The following is a 16,200-nucleotide window of genomic DNA, read 5'->3' as shown; positions in this document are numbered from 1 at the left end:
GGGAGACAGCTGGGTGCCTGAAGTGTGCTCTTTGGAGTGGTGGTAGGGGCAGAAACATGAGGGACTTTTAAGAGACATTTAGATAGGCACATGAATGTCAGTAAAATGGAAATATATGGACATTGTGTAGGCAGAAGAGATTAGTTTAGTTGTCCATTTGATTACTAATTTAATTGGTTCAGTACAACATTGTGGGCTGAAGGGCCTGTTCCTGTGCTGTACTGTTCTATGTTCCATGGGTTAACGACAATAGAGACAAACAGGAAATTATAGGCTGGTGAGATCCGTGGTAGTGGAATTATTGAGAATGTGAGTTATAGAGTCCTTGAAAGTGAGTCCATGTGTTGTGGAATCAGTTCAATGGTGGGGGGAGAGTAGTTTTCCACTCTGGTTCAGCAGCCTGTTGGTTGAGGGTAATAACTGTTCCTGAGCAGTTATAGCCCCTCAGGACCATTTGCTGATAGGCTGCATTATGGCCTAGTATGGAAGCATCAATGCCTTTGAACAGAAAAACCTATAAAAGCATAGCAGCAACTTGTTTAAATGGACTTCAGTAAAGCTCTTAACAAGTTGGTTGTTCCAGTAGATGTAGTCACCTGTCATGGACACTTGAGAGACTGGATTCAATGCTGGCATGGCCATAGAAGGCAAAGGATGGAAGCTAGTTATTTTGACTGGAGTGTTGAGACCAGTGTTGTTCCACGGACATCAGCGCTGATACCACTGTTACTTGTGATGCATATCACTGCTTGGACTAGTAAGTTTGCAGGTGACAAGAAAATTGCCTCAGATGTAAATTATGAGGAAGATTGTCCAAGGATACAATGGGATAGACAGTCAGAGGCCACTCTGTTAGGTACACCTGTACGCTTGCTCAATAACGCAAATATCTAATCAGCCAAAAAATGTGGCAACAATTCGATGCATAAACGCATGCCGACATGATCAAAAAGTTCCATTGTTGTTTGGACCAAACATTAGAATGGGGAAGAAATGTGATCTAAGTGTTTTGACCATGGAATGTTTGTTAGTACCAGACAGGGTGGTTTAAGTATCTCAAAAACTGCTGATCACCTGGGATTTCACACACGAATGGTCTCTGGAGTTTATAGCGAATGATGTGAAAAACAATAAAGCATCCAGTGAGTGGCAGTTCTGTTGTCAAAAATACCTTGTTAATGAGAGAGGCCGAAGAATGGCCACACTGGTTCAAGCTGACACGAAGACTAACCACGCTTCACGATATTGGTATACAGAAGAGCATCTCTGAATACATAACACATCAGACTTTGAAATGGATGGGCTACTACAGCAGAAAACCATGCACATACACTGTGGTCACTTTATTAGGAAGAGGTGTACTTAGTTGTTAACATAGGTAATCAGAACCTTTTTTCCCAGAATGCCTAATAGAGAGGTCACTGAGTTTACAGTATGTCTGTGGTAATAACGCTGATTCTAATTTCCTTTATCAGTTGGGTGATTGAGTTTGAAAGTCGCAAAGTCATGTTGCAGCTTTCCAAAACTTTGATTAGTTCACACTTGGAGCATTTTGTGTAGCTGTGGATAGTTTTACAGGAAGGCTATGGAGCGATTGTAGAAGAGGTTCAACACAATGCTCTCTGGATTGGAGACCTTAGCTACAAGGAGAGGGTGGACAGACAAAGATGGTTTCTTTTGGATCTTCGGAACCTGAGGGAAGATTTGGAAGTTTATAAAATTATAAAATACATCAATAAGATAGATAGTCAGAACCTTTACTCCCAGTGTGAAAATGTCAAATACTAGAGGGCATAGCTTTAAGGTGGGGGTGGTTTCAAAAGAGATTTGTGAGTCACCTTTCTGTTATACAGAGAGAGGTTGGTGAATAGAACAAGCTGCTGCCAGAGCTGGGGTAGGAAGCAATGTTTATAAGGCATTTGGACAGGCACAAGAACAGGCAGAGAATGAAAGGATATGGAAATGTACAGGCAAAAAGGATTAGTTTAAACTGACCATGGTCACAGTAGACATGGTGTTCCTGTGCTGTACTGTTGTATTGTTATGTAGTATGCTCTAACCAACAGCATGAAACATAATAGAGGATCCAGTCATTATCACATAACTGTCTGTAGGATCTTGCTGTGTAAATTGCATGGCCTGAGTCCTACTTTGCAATAATGACTGCATTTCAAAAGCCCTTAATTCTCTGTAACCATTTTGAAATCTCCTAGGATTGAAAAATGTAACATAAAATGTAAATCTTTTCCATTTCAAGTAGAAATTAAAAGTTTCTGTATGTGCCTCTGGAATTGTCAAGTTATGCAACACTATCAACCATATACTCAGCAAATTGGATAATTGTGATTTAATTTTAGAAGAGCCTGAGGTAGCCAGAGGAATCGCCAAAGTCTTGTCTCCCTTGCAGCAATCTGTCATTCCTTCATCGCATTGCGTATTTTGGGTGTAACAGTTTGAAGAGGTTTACTATCATTGTCAATTGTGTCAAATTGCAACTCACGCAGAAAAGCAAGTTTCAGCAGAGTTTGGGCTGAGGAGAAGTAGGTGCTCTTCTGGAAATATTGTGGAGTGTTACCTGATCCTCTGGTGGTATTTTCGGTAATGGGGATTAGGATAGAATTTCCTTCATATTTTTTTACTACTGCCTGCTCTTCATGTGGAGCTCAATTCAGAACGATAACTACACTTGTAATGAGATTGTTATGCCATTTTATGGTCAACACTCTGGTTACATGAAACAGGTAGTCGAAGCTGATGACAAGATTTTACAATAACAAATTGAAATGCATTTGAAGAAAATGCAGCATTTTGTTCTTCAAAGTTCAACGTACATTTATTATCAAAGTATGTATACCATATACAACCTTGAGATTCATCTTCTTGCAGGCAGCCACAAATCAAGGAAACACAGTAGAATCCATGAAAAACCCCACACAACAAAGACCGACAGACATCCAACGTGCAAAAAAAAGAACAAATTGTGCAAGCAATAACAAATTAAATAAATAGCACACAGAACACGAACCATACAGTCCCTGGAAGTGAGGTCACGCCCATGGAACCATTTCAACACTGAGGAGAGTGAAGCCATTCCAGGAGCCCGATGGCTACAGGCCACATCTGCAGAGTGTTCAATGCTGAGGCAAGTGAAGTTGGTTCAGGAGCCCGACAGCCACAGGCACAGCTGCGGAGTCTGTTCAGCACTGCCGTGAGAGAAGCTGGTTCAGGAACCCGATGGCTACAGGCTGCAACTGGGGGTTCTCGTTAACTCAGCACGTCTTTGGTTCTGATAATGTCCACAAAACATAAATTCTAATTAAGTAAATTCACAAAAAATGCATGTTGCAGCATTTCAGATATCAGAATTAGATTTATTATCATAGGCTTTAGGATGACACAGTCCTAAATTACATTTCCAGTGACAAGGGTTTAATTCCACCAAGGAGATGGTACGTTCTCCCCAGGACCACATGGGCTTCCTCTGGGTATTCTGGTTTCCACATTTCAAAGGTATTAAGGAGTTACTTGGTCACATCAGCATAATTGGGTGGTGTGGCTTCATTGGGCAAAATCTCTAGATTAAAATTCTCTAAATCAAAATATGACTTAAATGACGTGAAGTTTGATTTGCAGCAGCAGTCAGTGCAAGCTCATTTCCCTGAAAATTATAAAAAATATTTATTGCAAAAATGAAGAAATAGTGAGGTAGAGTTCATAGATTCATTGTCCATTCGGAAATCTGATGGCAGAGGGGAAGAAGTTGTATCTGAATCACCGAGTGTGGGTCCTCAGGCTCCTGTACCTCCTTCCTGATGACTATGAAGCTGTGGACTATGAGTTATGAAGGCTACATTAACTGAACTAAATCAGGAAGTTATTGCATCAATTGACTTGTACGTGGAATCCAGATGATAGTAAAGGCATGCTGCACTCAAAGATCACTTGTTGAATAGAATTGAATAAGATATTGAATCAAATTCCTTGTTGCCAATTCAAACTTACCTTAAACATCCCATACAAGAACATATTAGTTTGGGGATTTGTAACTTCTGATCAGGACATTCTCTCTGATGTCCTGATCAGAAGTTACAAATCCCCAAACTAATATGTTAGATTCTCAGTCACAACACAGAGTGTTTTGTCAGTGGTTGCTTTGCAAAAATTGGTTGCCTTGTTTCTAACGTTGTGACAACACTACACTGCAAACAATATGATGAGATTCAGATTCAGGTTTATTTATCACACGTACATCAAAAGATGCAGTGAAATGTGTCGTTTATGTTAATGATGTGCTGGGGGCTGCATCATAGCAAGTGTCACTACACATTTCTGTGCAACAGTGCGTGCACACAGTATGTTCAACACAGCAACAAAACACAAGCAGCAACAACAACAGAACAAAGCAGAGCAGCAAGAGTAAAACAAGCCCTTTCCCAGCCTCACACACACAGGCCTCCAACACCTTCTTTAGGCATCAGGCCTCCAACCTTCAGTCTGTGGCCTTGACTTCCAGATATGAAGACATCAGAGTTCCAACCTTCTCTCTCTGACCTTGACTTCCAAATACAATATGTAGGCATCAGAGTTCCAGCTTCTCATCTCTGGCCTTGATTTCCAGGTATGAAGATATCAGAGTTCCAACCTTTAGACTCTGGTCTTGATTTCCAGGTACGTAGACATCAGAGGTCCAACCTCTTTTCTCTGGGCTTGACTTCCAGATATCCAACCTCTAGTCTCTGGCTCAGACTCACCGACTTTCAGTCTTCAACTCATTGGGCTCTCTGCCTCCTGACCAATTGAGCTCTGGCCTTTGGCCTTCAGCTTTGCCCTCAGAATCAGAACCAGGTTTAATATCACTAACATATGTTGTGAAATTTGTTGACTTTATGGTGTTTACAATAGAATGAATAATAATAGGAAAATTGTGAATTATGGTAAATATATTTATATATATAAAACAGTTAAGGTAAGTAACTAGTGCAAAAATAGAAATTAAAAAGTTGTGAGGTAGTGTTCCTGGGTTCAATGTCCATTCAGAAATCAGATGGCAAAGGGAAGAAGCTGTTCCTGAATCATTCAGTGTGTGCCTTCATGCTTTTGTACCTCCTGCTTGATGGCATAAGTGAGAACAAGGCATGAATGACTTGGGTGATGGGGGTTCTTAATAAAGAATGCTGCCTTTTTGAGGCATCGCTCCTTAAAGATGTCCTGGATACTGCAGAGGCTAGTGTCCATGATGAAGCTGACTAAGTTTACAACTCTCTTTGACTTACTTCAATCCTATGCAGTGACACCACCCCCTGCCCACCTCATCATAGCAGATGCTGATGCAGCCATTTATAATATTCTCCATGATACATCTTTAACCCTTAGGATCAGCCGGCTGTATTAATCTAGGAGGAGACAGACTCTGGCTCAGCCAAACCTGAGAAATCTTGTTTGGGTGGATGCTGCGTGATGTGTTCCCCTGTTACAAATCAGTACCACAAAATAACAAACAGTACATAATATGCAATTAAACGATTGACCTTTGTAATTCTTAATTTGACTTTAGTGTTAGTAAACAAAAAGAGAAAAATGACCCTTTTTAATGAAACAGTCTGATGTGCACGTTGAATCTCACTGTTTTCCTGTCCGTCCGTTCTCCATCAAGTTTCCCCGGGCCGCGGTAACGCCCGACCCCATTCGAAGTCCACTCAGTCCTGCAGTCTACGACTTCTCCGTTCTGGCATCTTCTCCCGAACAAAGCCCATGAAATCCCTTCTCTTGAGCACATAAGAAATAACACCTCCCCCCATTGGCCAGCACACATTCCAAATCCCCCGTTATCTCTATTCATGACCCAAATACTGAAGCTGCAGAGAAACCATCACATTAGCAGTGAAACCTTTCTCAGGGCGTTGCACATCTGTAGAAATCTGCTAGTGTTTTAGGTGATGTACCAAATCTCCTCAAACTCAGTTGAAATATAGTGTGGTCATACCTCCTTTGTAGCTGCATCGATAAGTTGAGTCCAGAATAGATCCTCAGAGATATTCATGTCCAGGAATTTGAAATTGCTCACACTTTTCGGGCTTAAGTTACAAATAAAAATTAATTGTGAAAAGCTAAATAATGAGGTGGTGTTCATAAGTTCAGAGATTGTTCAGAAATCTGATGGCAGAGGGGAAGCTACTGTTCCTGAATCGTTAGTCTGGGTCTTTAGGCTCCTGTACCTCCTCCCTCAGAACTCATTGATAAACATTTCTTTCTCTCTCTCTCCCTGGACTTTTGGTCACATTAAAGGCCAAAAACAAAGAGCAACTATCAGGAAATTGTCAGCAAGTATTTCAGGATGTTTGCAGACCTGTGTTCGATGCCACATGATATCTCAGCTCAGTAGTAGCTCTATATTTATATACTAAGCAAGTACCGTTGCTGGGTTATAGGTACAATGCAGTTAAACTTTACAAAAATGTACAAACACAAGAACCTGCTGCGTTCCACCAGCATCTAGTGTGTGTTACAAGAACCTTAAAATTAGTTTTGATTTCATGGCCTCTGTAATGAAATATTGGTTCATGTTGTTCCCTGTGGCATTACGCAGAATACAGTTACGTGTACCAATGTCATCTATATGAGAAATATCTTACCTCTGGTAAGATGGCAGTGTGCTTGGACACAGCAGCGTCTACATGGCCAACCAAAGGTGTAATTGTCTTTTTTAAACATATATTGTATGTTTTTTAAACATATGCAGGTCTACTCTGCTCGTTGATGGAGGGAGTTGGATGGTGTAGATCACGCAGTTGCCTGCGTCAGAGGAGTCAATATGTGAAGGCAGTGGGCAGTCTAACAGTGAGTGATTGTCTTAGTCACTTTTCTTGTGATAGTAAGACTGTGTTTGGCATTCTTAACGTGGAATGCTGAAAGTCCAGTTCACTGGTTTATTGGCAGATGGCAGGGGTGCTGTATAGCCTCAGTGAGAGAGAGGACTAGGCCTTAAGCTGCAATGCCACATGTTTATAGCAGAAGCATTGGAGACAGTGCGCCCCACTGGAGTGCTGGAGGCAGTGTGGTGTGGAGTCCATGTTGGAGTCGGTGCTGACCCCCAGTTCTCGCTCAACAGAAGACAAGATGTATTGTGTCCGACTGCAGACTGCTGCAATGGTCATGGGCTCAGGACCTTGGATTATTTTTTTGTGTGACTGTATTTGTGACTGCTATCCGATATGTGCTGAAAGTGCCTTGTGGATTGTGCGACTGTTGGTACTGTGTTTTGCAGCTAGGTCCCTGAGTAACGCTGTCTCATTTGTCTGTGTTCATGGGTGTTTGTGAATGGTTGAATGACAATTAAACTCAGACTTGAACTTGAACAACGGGGAACTTCCCATCCTCAAAAATTTAAGGGATTTACAAGCTCACTGACTGTTCTCGGACAACTTACAATTAGCCTACCAATGGAGGGAACGACAGCTGGTGTGAATTGTGCTGCTGCCTACATCAGAGAGGCAGCAGATGAATTGGTATGAGAAGTCGTTGTGTATTCTACCAGTGAGTAATCACCTTAGTTGCTTTTCTTGTAAGCGCAAGACCATGTGGGACATTATTAATATGGAACATTGCAAGTCTGATCACCGATTTATTGGTGCATGGCCAGGGCAGTTGCTGAGGGAGCTTCGTGGCCTCAGTCATCGCAAGGACTGGGCCTCAAGCTATGGACAACCGCCCAGGACAGAGTCATTGTGTCCAAGCTGGATTCAGTGCTGTCTCCCAGTGGTCACTCACCCTAAGGAAAGCTATATTGCAACCAACTGCAGACTTCTGCCACATTCATGGGTTAGAGTCCATAAGACATCAGATATTGAAGCAAAATTAGGCCATTTGGCCCACCAAGTCTACTCCGCCATTTCATCATGGCTGAGCCAATTTTCCTCTCAGCCCCAGTCTTCTGCTTTCTCTCTAAATCCCTTTATGCCCTGACCAATCAAGAATCTATCAACTTCTGCCTTAAATATACATAAAGACCTGGCCTCCACAACTGCCTGTGGCAAAGGATTCCACATATTCAACACTCTCTGTCTAAAGAAATTCCTCCTCACCTCCATTCTAAAAGGATGACCCTTTATTCTGAGTCTGTGTCCTCTGGCCTTAGACTCTCCCACCATAGGAAACATCCTCTTCACATCCACTCATCAAGGCTTGTCACTATTCGATAGGTTTCAATGAGGTCACCCCGCATTCTTCTAAATTCTAGTGAATACAGACCCAGAGTTATCAAACACTCTTCATATGACAATGCTGGAATAAATTTTGTGAACCTCCTTTGAACCCTCCAGTTTCAGCAAATCCTTTCTAAGATAAGGGGCCCAAAAACTGCTCACAATATTCTAAATGAGGCTTCACCAGTGCTTTATAAAGTCTCAACATTAAATCCTTGTTTTTATATTTTAGTCCTTTTGAAATGAATGCTAACATTGCTTTTGCCCTCCTCACCTCTGACTCAGCCTGCAAACTATTCTTGGACTATTGTTTTTGTGTGCCTGATTTTACTGATATAGCATCCGTGCTTGTTACCTTACATATATGTGCCTTATGCTGTGTGTGGCTGTTGGTACTGTGTTTTGTACCTTGGCCCTGGAATAATTTTGTTTTATTTGGCTACATTCATGGGTTTACATGTATGTTTCATTGACAATTAGACTTTAACTTGAAAATCCATTGGCATTTCAGCTCCAGATGAAGGGTCTCACCCTAAATGCTCACTGTCCATTTCCCTCCATAGATGCTGCCTCACCCATTGAGTTCCTCCAACACTTTGAGAGTTAGTTTGTGATTTTCACGATCTGTTCTTATGCTGGCTGATTGTTTTGAGTATTTGCCCTAACTCTCTTCAACTGGGTCTCATTTAACCATGAATCACGAGATTATAATTTGGCTTATTATCGTGAGTTTGAACTGTTTTGCATGGAGAGTTCTAACACAACTGGGGCAGCACAGCAGCATTGTGGTTGGCACAGCGCTTTGCAGTACCAGCGACTGGGTTCAATTCCCATCACTGTCTGTACGTTCTCCCCGTGACTGTGTGAACTCCCTCCCAGGGTCTAAAGCCACATTGGTTCTTAGGTTAAGTGGTCATTGTAAATTGCCCCATGATTAGTCTCGGGTTAAATTGAAGGATTGCTGGGCAGCAGTGCTCAAAGTGCCGGAAGTGCTGTATCTCAATAAATAAATAGATAAAATTCCACTGTAGGTCTGTAAACATGAAAGTCTTTCCTTTTCATTGCAACTTGAGAAGAAGAGAGAGCAAGTGTAGATTTGTTGAATGCAGTGAATGCAGGTTTAAGTGAATATTTATACTTCCTTTTTGTATGACAGCCATCCTGTTAGCTGGAGTGTATCAGTAATCCCCAAATCCAATAGATGTTCACCTGATCTGTAATCAGAGTGACAATCAAGTGCAGAGCTGAGCATTGGGTGGAAAGCAACAAGATCTTCAAAATGATATTACAAATGAAGTATTTAACAAGCCTTCCAGTTGACATGTGCAGGCAAGGTCCAGATGAGTGATTTATTCACTGTAAGGGAAGATTCTTATACACCTATTCATTACAAACATTTACTCAGGTGAGTACAGCAGAATGGGCAATGTTTGGCCCATGATCGGGACTGGCAGTAAATGCTTCTAATTGAGCCCAGCTGATAGAGGTCTGAACAGCAGTAGATTTCATGGAAACTAGGGCCCCTCTGTTGATTGGGGTTGATGATGAATGCTCATCCTAGCTGTCTAATCAAGCCAGTATGCAAACCAGGGCAGTATGACACGGAGAGCAAGCTGTTGCCCATGTGGCCGGCTCCCCCTCTCCACACAGATGATGAACCCAAAGGAACAACAGAGCCCAATACAGGAAGGCACCACTGGAGTTTCCAGTCAGCGTTAGACTCAATGTAGGATTGCCCTAGGGACTCCAGCTACCAATTTTTCCTTAGGGCTTATTCCAGGAGCCTTCTCCTTGAGTAGACATAGCCACAAGGCAGCGGAGGTTTGAGATCAGAGTTTGCCTTCTCTGAGGTGAGCTGCCAACCATAGCTGATGAACCCCATTTGCCCAAAATGACTGATTTTAAGGAGCCAGTAACCTGCCTTTGCCCCACTCCTGTCAGTAGAAACACTTTTGCCTCACTTAGTAGCAAAGGGCCAGGAGCTGGACTTGGTTGTCAGAAGCTTTTGGAGATGCAAATCATTGGGAGAGGTTAATAGGTAGTGGGAGCTGATACCCACCCCCAGATGACCATGACAGCCACAAAAACCTAGAAACCACAGTGACTGATACATGACGACTGTGCAAGCGTGTGGAAGATGGCCAGTGAGAACAGTGGGAAGAGTTCAAAAGTGAGCAGAGTTTAAAAGGTGATGGTTATTTCTTCAACAGTTTGAATGGGGCATGACTGCACAAGTGCATGGAGATCAACAGGGGAAGAATTTAAAAAGAAGTCAGAGTGCAGAATGGGTGTTAGGGTAGAGGGAGACAGAGTAGGAAGGCTTTGGCTCAACAGGGCTTAGACGATAAGGGGTGGAGGCCAGGTAGGTTATCTGTTTAAAATAAAGACAGAGAATATGTGTGTGAGCCCTGATTTCTGTGCTCAGTGTCAGATGTGAGATGTCCTGGAGACTACCAACCTCCTGAACGACCACATCCGCACACGGTGCGTCGAGCTGCAGCTCCTTAGAGACCATGTTAGGAAACTGGAGATGCAGCTCAATGACCTTCGTCTGGCCAGGGAGAGTGAGGAGGTGATAGAGAGGAGCTATAGGCAGGTAGTCACACCGGGACCACAGGAGACAGAAAAGTGGGTCACAGTCAGGAGAGGGAAGGGCAAAAAGCAGGTACTAGAGAGTACCCCAGTGGCTGTCCCCCTTAAAAAAAAATACTTCTGTTTGAGTTCTGTTGGGGGGAACGGCCTACCTGGGGGAAGCAACAGTAACCGCACCTCTGGTACAGAGTCTGGCCCTGTGGCTCAGAAGGGTAGGGAAAGGAAGAGGATGGCAGCAGTGATAGGGAACTCTATAGTTAGGGGGTCAGAGAGGCGATTCTGTGGAAGCAGGAAAAAAATGCAGTCTGCCTCCCAGGTGCCAGGGTCCAGGATGTTTCTGATCACGTCCACAACATCCTGAAGTGGGAAGGAGAACAACCAGAGGTCGTGGTATATATTGGTACCAACGACATAGGTAGGAAAAGGGAGGAGGTCCTGAAAACAGAATACAGGGAGTTAGGAAGGAAGCTGAGAAACAGGATCTCAAAGGTAGTAATCTTGGGATTACTGCCTGTGCCACATGACAGTGAGTATAGGAATAGGATGAGGTGGAGGATAAATGTGTGGTTGAGGAACTGGAACAGGGGGCAGGGATTAATATTTCTGGATCATTGGGACCTTTTTTGGGGCAGGTATGACCTGCACAAAAAGGACGGGTTGCACTTGAATCCGAGAGGGACCAATATCCTGGCGGGGAGGTTTGCTAAGGGGAGAGTTTAAACTAGAATTGCTGGGGGGTGGGAACTGAACTGAAGTGACAGAGGAAAGGGAGGTTGGCTCACAAATAGAGAAAGCTTGGCAACAGTGCAAAAGGGCAGGTGATAGAGAAGGGACGCGCTCAGTCCGATGGTTTGGGATGTGTCTATTTCAATGCAAGGAGTATTATGAATAAAGCGGATGAGCTTAGAGCGTGGATCAGCACTTGGAGCTATGACGTTATGGCCATTACAGAGACTTGGATGGTGCAGGGGCAGGAATGGTTACTTCATGTGCCAGGCTTTAGATGTTTCAGAAAGAGGCAAAAGAGGTGGGGCGTGGCACTGTTGATCAGAAATAGTGTCATGGCTGCAGAAAAGGAGGAAGTCATGGAGGGGTTGTATACGGAGCCTCTGTGGGTTGAAGTTAAGAAATGGTAGGGGTCAATAACTTTACTGGTGTTTTTTATAGACCACCAATAGTAACAGGGACATTGAGAAGCAGACAGGGAGACAGATTCTGGAAAGGAGTAGTAATTACAGGGTTGTTGTGGTGGGAGATGTTAATTTCCTAAATATTGATTGGCATCTCCCCAGAGTGAGGGGTTTAGATGGGGTGGAGTTTGTTAGGTGTGTTCCGGAAGGTTTCTTGACACAATATGTAGATAAGCCTACAAGAGGAGAGGCTGTACTTGATTTGGTATTGGGAAATGAACCTGGTCAGGTGTCAGGTCTCTCAGTGGGAGAGCATTTTGGACATAGTGATCATAATTCTATCTCCTTTACCATAGCATTGAAGAGAGATAGGAACAGACAAGTTAGGGAAATGTTTAATTGGAAGAAAGGGAAATATGAGGCTATCAGGCAGGAAGTATAAATTGGGAACAGATGTTCTCAGGGAAATGTATGGCAGAAATGTGACACACGTTCAGGAGATATTTGCGTGGAGATTCTGAGTAGGTACGTTCCAATGAACATGGAAAGGATGGTACAGTACACGATCCGTGGTGTACAAAGGCTGTTGTAAATCTAGTCAAGAAGAAAAGAAAAGCTTACAAAAGGTTCAAAAAACTAGGTAATGATATGAATCTAGAAGATTATAAGGCTAGCAGGAAGGAGCTTAAGAATGAAATTAGGGGAGCCAGAAGGGGCCACGAGAAGGCCTTGGCAGGCAGGATTAAGGAAAAATCCAAGGCATTCTACAACTATGTGAAGAGCAAAAGGATAAGATGTGAGAGAATAGAACCAATCAAGTGTGACAGTGGAAAAGTGTATATGGAACCGGAAGAAATAGCAGAGGTACGTAATGAATACTTTCCTGCAGTGTTCACTATGGAAAAGGATCTTGGTGATTGTAGGGATGACTTGCAGTGGACTGAAAAGCTTGAGCATGTTGATATTAAGGAAGAGGATGTGCTGGAGCTTTTGGAAAGCATCAAGTTGGATAAGTCTCTGGGACCAGACCGGATGTACCCCAGGCTTCTGTGAGAAGGGAGGGAGGAGGTTGCTGAGCCCCCGGCAATGATTTTTGCATCATCAATGAGGACGGGAGAGGTTTCAGAGGATTGGAGGGTTGCAGATGTTGTTCCCTTGTTCAAGAAAGGGAGTGAGGATAGCCCAGGAAATTATAGACCAGTGAGTCTTACCTCAGTGGTTGGTAAGTTGATGGAGAGGATCGTGAGAGGCAGGATTTATGAACATTTGGAGAGACGTAATATGATTAGGAATAGTCAGCATGGCTTTGTCAAAGGCAGGTCATGCCTGACCAGCCTGGCTTAATTTTTTGAGGATGTAAATAAACACGTTGATGAAGGTGGAGCCATAAATGTAGTGTATATAGACTTCAAGAAGGCATTTGATAAGATACCCCATGCAAGGCTTATTGAGAAAGTAAGGAGGCATGGGATCCAAAGGAACAGTCCTTTGTGGATCCAGAACTGGCTTTCCCACAGAAGGCAAAGAGTGGTTGTAGACGGGTCATATTCTGCATGGAGGCCAGTGACCAGTGGTATGCCTTAGGGATCTGTTCTGGAAATCACAGTCTTTGTGATTTTTATAAATGACCTGGATGAGCAAGTGGAGGGATGGGTTAGTAAATTTGGTGATGACACAAAGGTTGGAGGTGTTGTGGATAGTGAGGAGGGCTGTCAGAGGTTACAGCGAGACATTGATAAGATGCAAAACTAGGCTGAGCAGTGGCAGATGGAGTTCAACTAGATAAGTGGGAGGTTGTTCATTTTGGTCGGTTAAATATAATGGCAGAACATAACATCAATGGTAAGACTCTTGGCAGTATGGAGGATCAGAGGGATCTTGGGGCCCGAGTCCATAGGACACTCAAAGCTGCTATTTAGGTTGACTATGTGGTTAAGAAGGCATACGGTGCATTGGCCTTCATCAATCGTGGGATTGAGTTTAAGAGCCGAGAGGTAATGTTGCAGCTATATTGGACCCTGGTTAGACCCCACTTGGCGTACTGTGCTCAGTTCCAGTCGCCTCACTACAGGAAGGATGTGGAAGCCATATAAAGGATGCAGAGGAGATTTACAAGGATGTTGCCTGGATTGGGGAGCATGCCTTATGAGAATAGGTTGAGTGAACTCGGCCTTTCCTCCTTGGAGCAATGGAGGATGAGAGGTGACCTGATAGAGGTGTATAAGTAATGAGAGGCATTGATCATGTCAGAGTCAGACCCCAAGGCTGAAATGGCTAGCACAAGAGGGCGTAGTTTTAAGGTGCTTGGAAGTAGGTACAGAGGAGATATCAGTGGTAAATATTTTACACAGAGAGTGGTGAGTGCATGGAATGGGCTGCCAGCAGTGGCAGTGGAGGTGGAAATGATAAGGTGTTTTAAAAGACTCCTAGATGGCTACATGAAGCTTAGAAAAATGGAGGGTTATGGGTAAAGTCTAGGTAGTTCTAAGATAGGGACATGTTCGGCACAGCTTTGTGGGCCAAAGGGCCTGTATTGTGCTGTAGGTTTTCTATGTTTCTCTGTTTCTATAAACTCGTTTGAATGGGATCTTACACTCAGGCTTTGTTCTCTTGCTAATGTTCTTCTGTTGCCTTGAGGAACATTAACTGTGTGTGTTTGGGCAGCCCAGTAATGTAGTGGTTAACAGTGCCAATGACCCAGGTTCAATTCCCACGCTGTCTGTAAGGTGTTTGTACGTTCTCCCTATGAACACAAGAGTTTCCTCCAGGTGATCCAGTTTACTCCCACATTCCAAAAACATACCAGTCTATAGATTAATTGGTCACATGAGTGCAATTGGGTGGCAGAAACTCATTGCTCCAGGCTGGACCATGTTGTATCTTTAATCTAAACTATAGTGTTGGAGGAAGCATCACTCGACCAGGCACTAGCAGGCCAAGCAGCTTCAATGGGCAGGGATAAGTAGCTAACATTTTGGGCTGAGACCCTTCTTCAGAACTGGAAAGGAAAGGGGCAGGAGCCGGAACAATAAGGTCTCCTTTCTAATCCTGGTGAAGGGTCTCAGCCTGAAACATTGACTGTTTATTCCTTCTTTGTACCAGTTATCTGCAATATGCACTCAGCTGTCACTGAGTGAATTAATCACAAGACTGAGCCAACACATTAATTTTGTGATCAATACGAACACAAGAGGTTCTGCCAATCCGGGAAATCTTGTGCAAGTCACAGAATGTATGGGAAGCTTTTAAAAACCAACAGAAGGCTACTAGAAACACCATAAGGATTAAAAAGATGAAATATGAAGATAATTTTGCCAATAATACCAGAAGCTTTTTTTTAGATATTAAAGAGAGATGAGAGTGGATAGTGGACTGCTGGAAGATGATGCTGGAGACGTAGTAATGGAGGACAAAGAAACAGTGGATGAATTTAACTAGTATTTTGCATCAGTCTTCACTGTGGAAGATGTATGCCAGGTATTCGAGAGTGTCAATGGGCAGAAGTGAATGTGGTTGCTATTCATAAGGAGAAGATGCTTTGGAAGTTACTTCCTAATAATTTTTGCTATATTATATATTCTCTCTTTAGCTTTTATGCTGCCTTTGACTTCCTTTGTCAGCCACAGTTGCCTTATCCACCCTTTAGAATACTTCTTCATCTTTGGGATGTATCTATCTTGCATCTTCCCAAAAACTCCAGCCATTAATGCTCTGCTGTCATTCTTACTAGTAACTCCTTCCAATCAACTTTGGCCAGCTGCTGTGTCATGCCTCGGTAATTCCCTGTACTCCACTGTAATACATCCAGCTTTGTCTTCTCCCTTTCAAACTGCAGGATGCATTCTATCATATTAAGATCACCTCTCCTAAGGGCTCCTTTACCGTAAGCTCCCTATTCAAATCTGGTTCATTACGCTACATCCACCCAGAATTGCCAATCCAGAATTGTCTTCCCTAGTGGGTCAACCACCAGCTGCTCTAAAAAGCCATCTCATAAGCATTTACAAATTTCCTCTCTTGGGATCCAGTACTAACCTGATTTTCCCAGTATACTTGCATATTGAAATCCCCCATGTCAATTGTAACATTGTCCTTTTTAAACGCCTTTTCTATTTCCCATTGAAATTTATATCTCACATCCAGGCTGTTCAGGGGACTGCATACAACTCACATCAGGGTCTTTTTACTGGTGCAGTTTCTTAACTCTACCCACAAGGATTCTACATCCTCTGACCCTATATCACCTCTTTCTACGGAATTGACTTCATTGTTTTTAT

Source organism: Hypanus sabinus, chromosome 8 (assembly GCF_030144855.1).
Source record: "Hypanus sabinus isolate sHypSab1 chromosome 8, sHypSab1.hap1, whole genome shotgun sequence".
Taxonomy (NCBI): Eukaryota; Metazoa; Chordata; class Chondrichthyes; order Myliobatiformes; family Dasyatidae; genus Hypanus; species Hypanus sabinus.
This window is presented reverse-complemented; position numbering follows the sequence as displayed.